The 11,748-nt window shown below is 34.9% G+C and overlaps 1 long non-coding RNA gene across 1 annotated transcript; it reads left to right on the top strand.

Annotated features, from left to right (window-relative positions):
- The first annotated feature begins 789 nt into the window (after nucleotides 1–789).
- Nucleotides 790–4,809, top strand: LOC128556787 (uncharacterized). Its single transcript, XR_008370836.1, has 2 exons — nucleotides 790–1,313; nucleotides 3,859–4,809. It is a non-coding gene; the product is annotated as an uncharacterized LOC128556787 (long non-coding RNA).
- Nucleotides 4,810–11,748: the final 6,939 nt, after the last annotated feature.

Below are 11,748 nucleotides of genomic sequence, written 5' to 3'. Positions count from 1 at the left end.
AATAATGTGGAAATATTTTACAACAAATAATACTTTTACTTATTTAGATAATTTTCGGATAGGTTGATAATATAACAAAACAAAAAATTCTGTATAAAAAGACACCCAAACCCAAGCTAGTAAAAACTTAAATAAATGTATGTTTACTTTAATTATATGGTAATTTAAAGAACAAAGAGCAAAGCAAATTTAAAATTGGGGATCGAGTTTCCCCTTAAGCAAACTTAAAAGACATTTTGAAAAAGGTATACACCCAAAATTTGGGCAAAGGAAATTTATAATTTTTAAAATTAATAATACAAATCCCCGAAAAATACACTATTAAGTTTAATATAAATAAACAAGGTTCATTTTTGAAAAAGAACTTTTTTCCTATACAAAGAAATTTTTTTGAATTTAAAAAAATTTTTTGACGAGACTTAAGAAAAAAAAAGCTTTAGTAAAATGGGAAAGGTTACAATGGAAAATTTAATGTTGGGACCTTTTTTGGGAAATTTAAAGAATTTTAATTTGAAAAAAAAAAAATTTTAATTATATAAATGAGCAATAAAATTAATTTCTAATAAAATGGGAAAAAAACAATAGTCAATTAATTATTCACTTAACTAAACTAGCTTGCTTCAGAAAAAGTTATAAATTTGTGGGAGAGTAAGTTGGGTTATACCTCAGACAAATATTCATTATTCAGATCCTTATTAGAAATGTATATTTTATTACGTTTTATGAAAGTTTGTGATTTTTCCCCATTAATATTCAAAAAGTGGACTATTGCTATTGCTTTTGTGTTTGATAGATATTGATATATGTCAACAATCTTAACCAACAGGCAAGTTTTAAAACAGTATATAGCTTTGGAATTAATTTATTTCCAATATATCCTGATTGTGCAGCAAAGATAAGTAAAGGGAGGTAATAACAATGTTACAAACTGAATTTGTCATGAACCTTGGCTAGATATATATTTGTTAAATTAATGTAAATATTTGACAAACATAATACATAAGATTTCATATTCACGCAAAGTATCTTAACTAAATTCATGCACATGCTAAAATAACTATCCTGGTTGCTAGGATAGAAAAATGAAATTTTCAACATGTATTATGCAGTCAGTAAACACACACATAAGTGTTAATGACCATTAATTTTGTTAAACTTTCGACCAAATCCATTACCTGATCAGAATCTGATGAAAATTACAGCTCCTGAAAATCCCCATGGTTGTTGGTGGTGCGGACAGAATGTGAGCCAGGAAGTACATCATTCTGTAAAAGCCCAGACATTCCATATGTAGGAGTACCTTCATTCTTCAAGTGAGTATAATTATGTATATGAGAATTTTCTCCAAATCTGTATATCTTAAACATCTTTTTATGCCCCCGAAGGGAAGCATATAGTTTTTGAACCGTCTGTCGGTCTGTCAGAAACTGTTGTCAGATTTCAAAACTATTTTGTAGAAATGATCTCTAGGTGACCCTCTACCAAAATTGCCTAAGCCATTCTGTTTCAGTAAAAAACATGGCCACCAGTGGGGTGGGGCTTATTTTCCCTATATGGCTACATTGTGAACTTCAAAAATCTTCTTCAAAACCACAGGGCAGATTTACACTAAGCTTCACAGAAATGATCCTTGGGTGCCCCCCTATCGAAATTGCTCAAAGAATTGAAATCCATGCAGAACTCTGGTTGCCATGGCAACTGAAAGGAAAAACTTTAAAAAATCTTGTCCAAACCCACAGTAGCTAGGACTTTGATATTTGGTTTGTGGCCTCATCTAATAGTCCTATAACAAGTTAGTTCAAATTATCCCCCTAGTGTTAAATATGGCCCACCCTATGGTCAAATTAATGGTTTATATAGACTTACATAGGGAAAAACTTTGAAAATCTTCTTGTCCAAAACCATAGGGCCTTAGGGCTTTGATATTTGGTATGTAGCATCATCAAATAGTCCTCTACCAAGTTTATTCAAAGTATCCCCCTAGGGTCAAATATGACCCCGCCCCAGGGTTCACATGGTTAATATAGACTTATATAGGGAAAAACTTTGAAAATCTTCTTGTCCAAAACTGCAGGGCATAGAGCTTTGATATTTGGTATTTAGCATAATCTATTGGTCCTTTACCAAGTGTGTTCAATTTTACCCCCCTAGCCCAGACCGCGGTCGCATGGTTTAAATGGACTTGTATAGGAAAAAACTTTAAAAACCTTCTTGTCTGAAACCACAAGACCTAGGCCTTTGATTATGTAGCATTGCCTTATGGTTCTCTACCAAGATTGTTCAAATTATTACCCTGGGGTGAAAAGAAGCCCTTCCCTGGGGGTCCATAGTTTTATATTATATTTATATCGGAAAAAACTTTAAAAATCTTCTTGTATGAAACTGGAAGGGCTAGGCTTTTAATATTTGGTATGTTGCATTGCCTAGTGGTCCTCTGTACTAAGATTATTCAAATTATGCCCCTTAGTTGAAAAGAGGCCCCACCCAGGGTGTCCCAAGTTTTACATAGACTTATATAGGAATAACATTAAAAAAATCTAAGCCTAAGGCCTTTGATATTTGGTATGTGTCATTGTCTAGTTGATTTCTAACAAGATTGTTTGAATTATGCCCGACCTACTTTCTTGTTTCTTAAGATACAGCCCTAAAATTTGGGTGACATGTACAGTTTTGCACACTGATCTTAAAACTGACTTTCAGTGACCATGAATAAGACCTACTGACCTACTTTCTTAATAGTTTAGCATCAGTTTGACATTTGATATATGTAACTCACATTACTCAGGTGAGCGATCCAGGGTCATAATGACCATTTTATTATTCATGGTGTCTGAAATCATTTGTCCTCCACCTCTGATTCATATGAGGAGGTTGGTAGTTACTTGTGGAGAATAGGTTTGTACTGGTACAGAATCTAGGAACACTGGTTAGGTTAAATGCCCACAGCTACATAACTGAAATAATGTTGAAAAACCCAAAACAAACAAATCCTCCAACAATCTGCCACCTGCCCACTTCCAACCCTCGACTCACCCAGAAGCAAATAATTTTCTTCTTTATTCCTTTAGGTCTTAAAACTGTTCCGGGATCCAATCAGAGCAATTCCTTCCCCCTCCCCCCCTCATCGCTCCCACATTTCCCTACTACCCCCTAACGCAAAATAGAGTTTCCCATGTCCCTCCATCTGTAATTCATATTAGTTCCATATCTTCCTTACTGCTTGGAAGATTTTCACAAAACTAACATCAGTTTTTTACCTCATCAAGACAAGGTGCAGAGTGCAGAACCCATTTCACTATGTCAAAGATCAAGGTCACAGTTTAAGGTAAAAGGTCAAGTAGCTTAACTTCATGTCTGCTCCATATCTTCTAAACTGTTGGGAAGATTTTTATAAAAGTAGCATCAGTTATTTGCCTTATCAAGATATCTTGCATAGCACACAACCAAGGGTATTAGTTCCAAGGTCAAGGTCCCAGAACTCAAATGATCATATATCTTAAACTTGTGTCCAGTCAGTATTTTCAAACCACTAGAATAAACTTCATTCAATTTTTAACATCATCCAGATGACACGCAAAGTGCATAATCCAGGTTACTAAGTCCTAGGTGAAGATCTCATTTCTCTGTATCTGTAGCTGTGTCTGAGTGTATAAAATTCCTTTAGTGATAGCTCCAGTTTGAAATATACTTGTCAGTACAGAAACTTTACACTTGAAATGCTGTTTCTTAGGTAAAGAAGTATTTTGGGTGTATTGCTTATTCCAGTGGTAGCTCTAGTGTCCTATACATATGTATTATTCACTTTCGAGCTAAGAGCTGTTGTTTCTCTTACTGATTAATACTGTTGCATTATTTCAGTTGCATCTTAGCTAAGAAGTTAACTTGGATCTGCTTCACAGGGAGTCATTGATGTTCAGCTTGGTAGGATACAGTTTTCTGATCAGATAAAATCGCTTTATCTTATCTGGCTGGAATTTAAAGAGCTGAGACTACCATCAGGAAAATCTGCCGTATAAAAACACTAACTCAGAACATTGCTACAGGGTCTACCACACAGTAATGCTGACTAGAAAATTGCTATTGAGTCTATTGCTATTGAGTCTACCACACAGTAACACGAACCCAGAGCATTGCTACTATGTCATCTATGCAATAACTGTGATTCAGAACATTGCTACTGAGTCTACCACACAGTAACACTGACCCAGAATCTTGCTACTGAGTCTACCACACAGCAATGTGGACTAGGACATTGCTATTAAGAGTTTCCATGCAGTTACACTGACCCGAGTAGTCCACACAGGAAAAACACACAGTAATGTTGACTTAGGATGTTGCTGCCGAGTCTTCCATACTGTTATAATGACACCAAAGTGTAGCTTTTCTATGGAAAATTCAGACAGATAACTTCAGTTACCTGTCAATAGGCGCAATAAACTCTTTATTATCTGTTTATGTTAACACTCCTGATACTGAAGGCTGGACTCTGCTGAACACTGGAAAAAAAGCGGAGATAAACATGCAACTCACTCTGTGTGACATGAGTGCAAAAAATTTTCAAATGTGACAGATATAGACAGAATTATTTTAAGTAACATTCAAGTCATTGTGTTCAAAGGTGGTAGTGAAAATCCCTGAATGTAACATCAAAGTTCAGATGACTGTGAAAGAAAGACAGTTATACTTACTAGTAAAAATCTACAAAATTAGATATTAAAATAATGTTTAAAAGTGACAGTAGGTACAGTAAAATGTGGATAATATGTGTTTTGATTGATAATGTCAAATAATAAAGTGTAACTAATTGTTTTGATGTATTTATATCATTTTGTTGAAACAGTTATCTAAAGAAACAAACTGGACCAACATTTTTTATCATTTTGGATTGGTTAGTAGTTGCTTACATTTCCCACAAGAGACAAAAAAAATCTCTACAATCTTCCTGAGTCACATTCACATTTATGCTGGCATTCAGACTGTACATTATACTCCGTCTACAGAACGTTTTAGCTCAACTATTTAAAGAATAAGAGGAGTTATCCTACTCACCATGGCGTTGGCGTCTGCATCACACCTTGATTAACAGTTATGATTTTCCTAAGATAGGTTACGTAACTGGCCTTGTTCAGCATACTCTCAGTAGAGAAAAACACGTCTTTTTAGCTATGTTTTGTCTAGATCTACACTAGAAAATTTCATTTACCTATATTTTCCTAATTTGAAATTAAAAATTACATGTATAGATTATGTTTTTATCTTTTATAATCTGCCTTATAATGCATAAGATACATAACATAACTGACAGGTTTTCAGTTTCCTAACCAACTGCCTTTGGCTAAATAAACCATCAAAGTTAATTCCACATCAAACCTAAATGTATAACCTGTAAAAATATTGCCAAATATCATGTCCTATATAAAACATTAAATAACTACTCACTTTTTAGCTCAACTATTTGGAGGATAGGGAGGGTATTCTACACGTCCCGGCATCGGCGTGAGCTTTCTTAAAGTTTTTCAGCAACCTTTGTTTTTCTGTCATATCTTTATTACTATTACTTATATCTTAATGTAACTTAACATAAACATTGTCCAGCATACAAAATATATATAGGGGCTGGGTCCATTATACCCAAGGTCAAGGTCACCAAGTTGTTATACTTTGGTTATTTTTAAGGTTAAAAGTTTTTCAGCAACCTTTGCTTTTGTGTCATATCTTTGTTACTATTGCTTATATCTTACTGTAAGTTCACATAAACATTTCCAGCGTACAAACAAAGTATGTGAAGGGGCTGGGACCATTATACCCAAGGTCAAGGTCACAAAGTTGTTATAATTTTAATTATTTTCATGTTAATTTTTGTTTGAAAGCTTTGTTTTTAGACATATCTTTGGTTCTTTAAAAGACAATAACTTTAAATTAAAAATATTTCTTTGTGTTACAATCCCCATAACTCTTATTGTATTTTTGACAGAATTATGCACCTTTCATATTTAAAATTTTCTGGCAATCTTTGCTTTCTTGATGTTACTTTAGGTACAATATAAGATAAAGACTTAACATGTATCTTTATCATCATCTACATGAGTGGTAACAATTATGGTAGACATTACAAATCTTATATCACACGCCAAATACCAATCCTCTAGCTATTACTGATTCAGAGAAGAAAAGTGACCATGCCCCCTGGCAGCCTTGTTTTTGTGCCCCCCACCCCCCCATGAGTGGTGGGGGCATATAGATTTGGTCTTGTCCGTGCATCCGTCCGTCTGAAGTTCGTGACATGCCTAGCTTGAAAAGTATTTGATATAAATTGATGAAACCTTGCATGAGTCTTTATCATGATATGAACTTGCACACCTCCTATTTTTCGTCAGGCTCCTCCCCCTATTTTCAGAGTTACGGCTCCTGAAATAGTCAAAAATGCACATTTTCACCTTGTGACGCGCCTAACTCAAAAGTGTTTGATATAGATTCATGAAACCTTGCATGAGTCTTAATCATGATATGAACTTGCGCACCTCCTATTTTTTGTCTGGCTCCGCCCCCTATTTTCTGAGTTATGGCCCCTGAAATAGTCAAAAATGCACATTTTCACCTTGTGACATGCCTAGCTCAGAAAGTGTTTGATATAGATTCATGAAGCCTTGCATGAGTCTTAATCATGATATGAACTTGCGCACCTCCTATTTTTCATTCTGGTCCGCACCCTATTTTCAGAGTTATGGCCCCTGAAATAGTCAAAAATGCACATTTTCACCATGTGATGCACCTAGTTCAAAATGCATTTAATATAAATGATTGAAAACTTGCATAAGTCTTTATCATGATATAAACTTGCACACCTCTAGACACATTCTAGTTTATGAATTGGAATAATTTGAACAATCTTGGTAGAGGTTCACACAAGAATTTGTGTAAAATTATTTTAAAATCGGGCTTGCAGTTTCAAACAAGAAGATTTTTGAAGTTTCCACTATATACATATAGAGAAAAGTGACCACGCTCTCTGGCGGACATATTTTTTTTTTGACAAATCAAAATAATTTGAACAATCTTGGTAGAGGGTCACACATACATATTTGACAGGGTTTGGCATAAGGGTTTTATCATTCAAACTTAGACAATATGGCGTTTTGGGTATTATTCAAGATTAATATTTAGCTACTTAAAAGACCGTCCTCAAAGAATTTTTATCGGACAATCCTTTTCTAATACAAAAAGTGTAAATGCCAATGTACCCCAAGGTCAGTGCTCGGTTTTTTACTGTTTTTAATTCTGAAATTATATTGCCGAGTTATTTCTCTTTATTATCGGTTATTTGTGGGTAATAGTTACCTTACGGTATCTACTACCAACATAAGAATTCCTCATGGGCCAGACAATGGCTTCTTAAGGTCAACTCGTCAAAAACTGAAGCTATGTTTTTGTTTTTTCTATTATCTTATACAAGACTACCCTCTCTTACCTTAATTTCGTTGATCATCATAAACATGTAGGAATGACTCTCGGTCAAGATGGTAAATGGCATGTACATGTCAATAACATTGTTTGATTTAAACATATTTCATTCCTCTCTTTTTTGTGACAACAGATACAATGTACATATACTGAACATATTAAGCCCCATCAAGCAAAAAGGGTCCTTATGGTATTTTTTGTAATTTTCAGTGGTCTGCACTGTTCGCTATCGTCAGAAAATTTTCAGTGAACACCCCTTTGAATGATAAATGGTATTGCCCAAATTGAATAATTCCCATTATAGAAATTGAGCAGGGTAAGGGTTGAAGTGGCAGTTTTCCTGTCTCTATCCTGTTTTATTGTGTATCTATAAAGTTTTAAAAGTAAGTATGCCCTTTTCTCGTTATTCCGAGCCCCTAAGCCGCTTTTTCAGTGCTGGTCAGTAGAAGATTTAAGTTTCAAAAGAGTTTTTGCTATAGTTTGGTACTCCAACATCTAAACTTATAAGATACCCATGAAGAAAAATCCTAAGGATTTTTGTAAATGAATAATCTAGGCTTTCACATGATGACCCTAACCCTCTGAAACAGCCAAATTCTTTCTCGTTAAAACCGAGACTTGCAATCATTTGTACTAGCTCTGAAAAATTAAGGCTTTTTTGAAAAAGTTCTTTGTTAAAATAAAGAACAGATATATTATTGTGTTAGCGGACAAAAAAGTTTTAAAATAAGTGCTTTCTGTTTACTGTAAGAAGGTTATATATTACCCCAATGATTTTAGATAAGCAAATTTTGTACCAAAATTTTCAGTTGTGTATATTTCTATTTTAATGCAAGTAATTCTATTTTCTTTTTACTTTTGTTTATCTGTCATATGATTTTTTACAACATATATAAAATTTAGAAACAGGAAATAGCTGCAAGTGCAAATTTTCAAAAGACTCAGATCAATGAGAAGGCTCGGAATTACGAGAAAGAGGCATATAACCAGAGAAAAAGATTGAAATAGCAGACACACATGTCCATCGTTTCCATTGCTTTACACTCTGGACAACAACAATTCTGCTCAACTCAGTTTCATAACTAGCATTCCTTTTTAGCTCGACTATACGAAGTATAAGGAGAGCTATTCTACTCGCCCCGGCGTTGGCGTCTTTCCGCGTCCCCACCTTGGTTCAAGTTTTTTTTACACTTTCTCTTTTTTCAACTTATCTCTGTAATTACTTGATGGATTTGATTCAAACTTGAAATACTTATTCCTCTCATCATCCACATCATCTGACATAAGGGCCATAACTCTGGCACCAGTATTTCATGAATTATCCCCCCTTTTCACTTAGATTTTCAGGTTAAAGTTTTGATGCACTTTCACTCTATCTCTGTTATTACTGAATGGATTTGATTCAAACTTAAAACAGTTGTTCAACATCATCACCTACATCATATGACACAAGGTGCATAACTCTGGCACCATTTTTTCATGAATTATTCCCCCTTTTTACTTAGAATTTCAGGTTAAAGTTTTGGTGCACCTTCACTCTACCTCTGTTATTACTGAATGGATTTGATTCAAACTTAAAATAGTTGTTCAGCATCATCACCCACATCATATGACACAAGATGCATAACTCTGGCACAATTTTTCATGAATTATTCCCCTTTTTACTTAGAATTTCAGGTTAAAGTTTTATGCACTTTCACTCTATCTCTGTTATTTCTGAATGGATCTGATTCAAACTTAAACAATTGTTCAACATCATTACCCTTATCATATGACACAAGCTGCATAACTCTGGGACCAATTTTTCATGAATTATTTCCCATTTTTACTTAGAATTTTAGGTTAAAGTTTTGATGCACTTTCACTCTGTCTCTGTTATTACTGAATGGATTTGATTCAAACTTAAAAAATAGTTGTTCAACATCATCACCCACACTATATGACACAAGCTGCATAACTCTGGCACCAATATTTAATGAATTATGCCCCTTTTTGCTTAGGATATACTTATATAGTGTTTTGATACATTTTATCTTTACCTCTCTTATTACTTTAAGTTGATATTTTTGACATAGACTCAGGCTATTGTGGAATATCTTCATCCACAATTGGAGTCATTAAACACTCCAGTGACAGCTCTAGTTTCCTCAGGTGTGCCCAGTTTCACAATCCAGCATCGAAATAGTCGAGCGCGCTGTCTCCTGTGACAGCTCCTAGGGGCCTCCGTGGCCGAGTGGTTAAGGTCGCTGACTTCAAATCACTTGCCCCTCATCGATGTGGGTTCGAGCCTCACTCGGGGCGTTGAATTCTTCATGTGAGGAAGCCATCCAGCTGGCTTATGGAAGGTCGGTGGTTCTACCCAGGTGCCCGCTCGGAATGAAATAATGCACGGAGTGGCAACTAGGGTCTTCCTCCACCATTAAAGCTGGAATGTCGCCATATGACCTATCATGTGTCGGTGCGACGTTAAATCCAACCAAAAAAAAAAAAATGTGACAGCTCTTGTTTATTTTCAATTCTTTTTACTTTAAAAAGTTCATGCTTTCATAAAACTGATGAGTTCGATACCTGGCTCTTGCCTGATAATAACGTGTCCTCATTTCGACGAATATCCACAGAGGGCAACATGCAGCAAGTTAATTAGGCACTCACTGGAGGGTTCAGTGAATGATTCCCCATTTAGGATGCTACACATTATTTGATTCCTATAATTCTTGGTCTAGGCCATGCAAAGGTAAATTGCTACCACAGGAGTAAGTCATTCAATAAATGTATTTTTATGCCCCCGGCATCAACTGATGCTGGAGGCATATAGTGATTGTCCTGTCTGTTTGTCCGTCCGTTCGTTCGTCCTTCCGTCCGTCCATACGAGGTTAACCAAACGGCACTGTTTCGTCTAGCATCAATACCCCTTACTAGAATGACTTGATATTAATGCAGATGTAACCTGTGACCATTCCTCATCTTCAGACATCACCTGACCTCAGTTTGACCTTGACCTTGACCTTATTTTGGACTTTGGTTGATTTATATGGGCCATCTCTTGGTTAACCAAATGGGACCGTTTCGTCTAGCATCAATACCGCTTACAAGGATGAATTGATACTAATACAGATGTAACCCGTGACCATTCCTCATCTTCAAACATCACCTGACTTCAGCTTGACCTTGACATTGACCTCGTTTTGGACTTAAGTTGCTTTGTATCGACAAGGATGCCACCAGGGGCATCAAGCGTTTATTGAAGGCAGCTCCTTGTTTAAACTTTTGCCATTTTCTTTCATTTAAAGGCACTGAGCTGCAGATCATACAACAACTAAAAAAGGAAGAAAAAAAAAGATATCATAAAATTATTGCTATATTTTTTAAGAAACTTTAAAACTTTGTTATTGACAGATTATATGTCAAAGTGGAAACACATAAGATATATTATCCACAAGGATCTATACTTGGTCCCCTACTCTTTTGTGATATATATAAACGATCTTCCATTGGTTGTCGAAAACTCAAACATTGACATGCATGCTGATGATTTTATGATGCATGTAAGTGACCATAATGTATCTGATATTGAAAGAAAATTGCAAATTGATGTTAATGTCAAAGTTGATAACTGGTGCATGTCTAACAATATGGCTCGCCATCTGAACAAGACAACCAGTATGTTCACTAGTAATAGAACAAGAAATTATATAAAGTAAGAGACATAAATCTAATTCTAAATTATAACTGTATTAAAAATGTATCATATCCAAAAAATTGTTAGGTGTTTAACTTAAATTAAGTTGGGATCAATATTAAAAACAAAAACAGTGTGTGAAAAAATGCACTTTAAGCTATATCTATTTCATAGAATATTTAATACCTAAATGCTGATGTCAAGAATTTTTTTAGAACTTATACACCGATTTTTGATGACGTATCATCTATACGGGGAAACATATGGAAAAAGCTTTAATATTCAAAAGAGGGCAGCTAGGCTTTTATTGAAAGCATCCTCACAGACATCATCCAGTACTCTCTTTTGTGAACTTAAGTGGTTAACTTTCCCAAACAAAATTAAATACAATATTGGTGTTTTGGTTTATAAAGCATTAAACAAGCTTGCACATTCAATATGTGACAATAAAAACTATAGCCTATGTTCTGAAATAAAGTTTGATCTACAGCACCTTTGACCTTAAGATAACTTTCTTTCTTAAATATTCTTTTCCTACATATCTTAATTAACAAGAGGGCCATGATGGCCCTATATCGCTCACCTGAGTAATATGAGCCCTTGTTTCA

Source organism: Mercenaria mercenaria, chromosome 4, assembly GCF_021730395.1.
Source record: "Mercenaria mercenaria strain notata chromosome 4, MADL_Memer_1, whole genome shotgun sequence".
Lineage (NCBI taxonomy): Eukaryota > Metazoa > Mollusca > Bivalvia > Venerida > Veneridae > Mercenaria > Mercenaria mercenaria.
The sequence above is the reverse complement of the archived record's forward strand: the minus strand, read 5'-3'. Positions and strand labels throughout refer to the sequence as shown.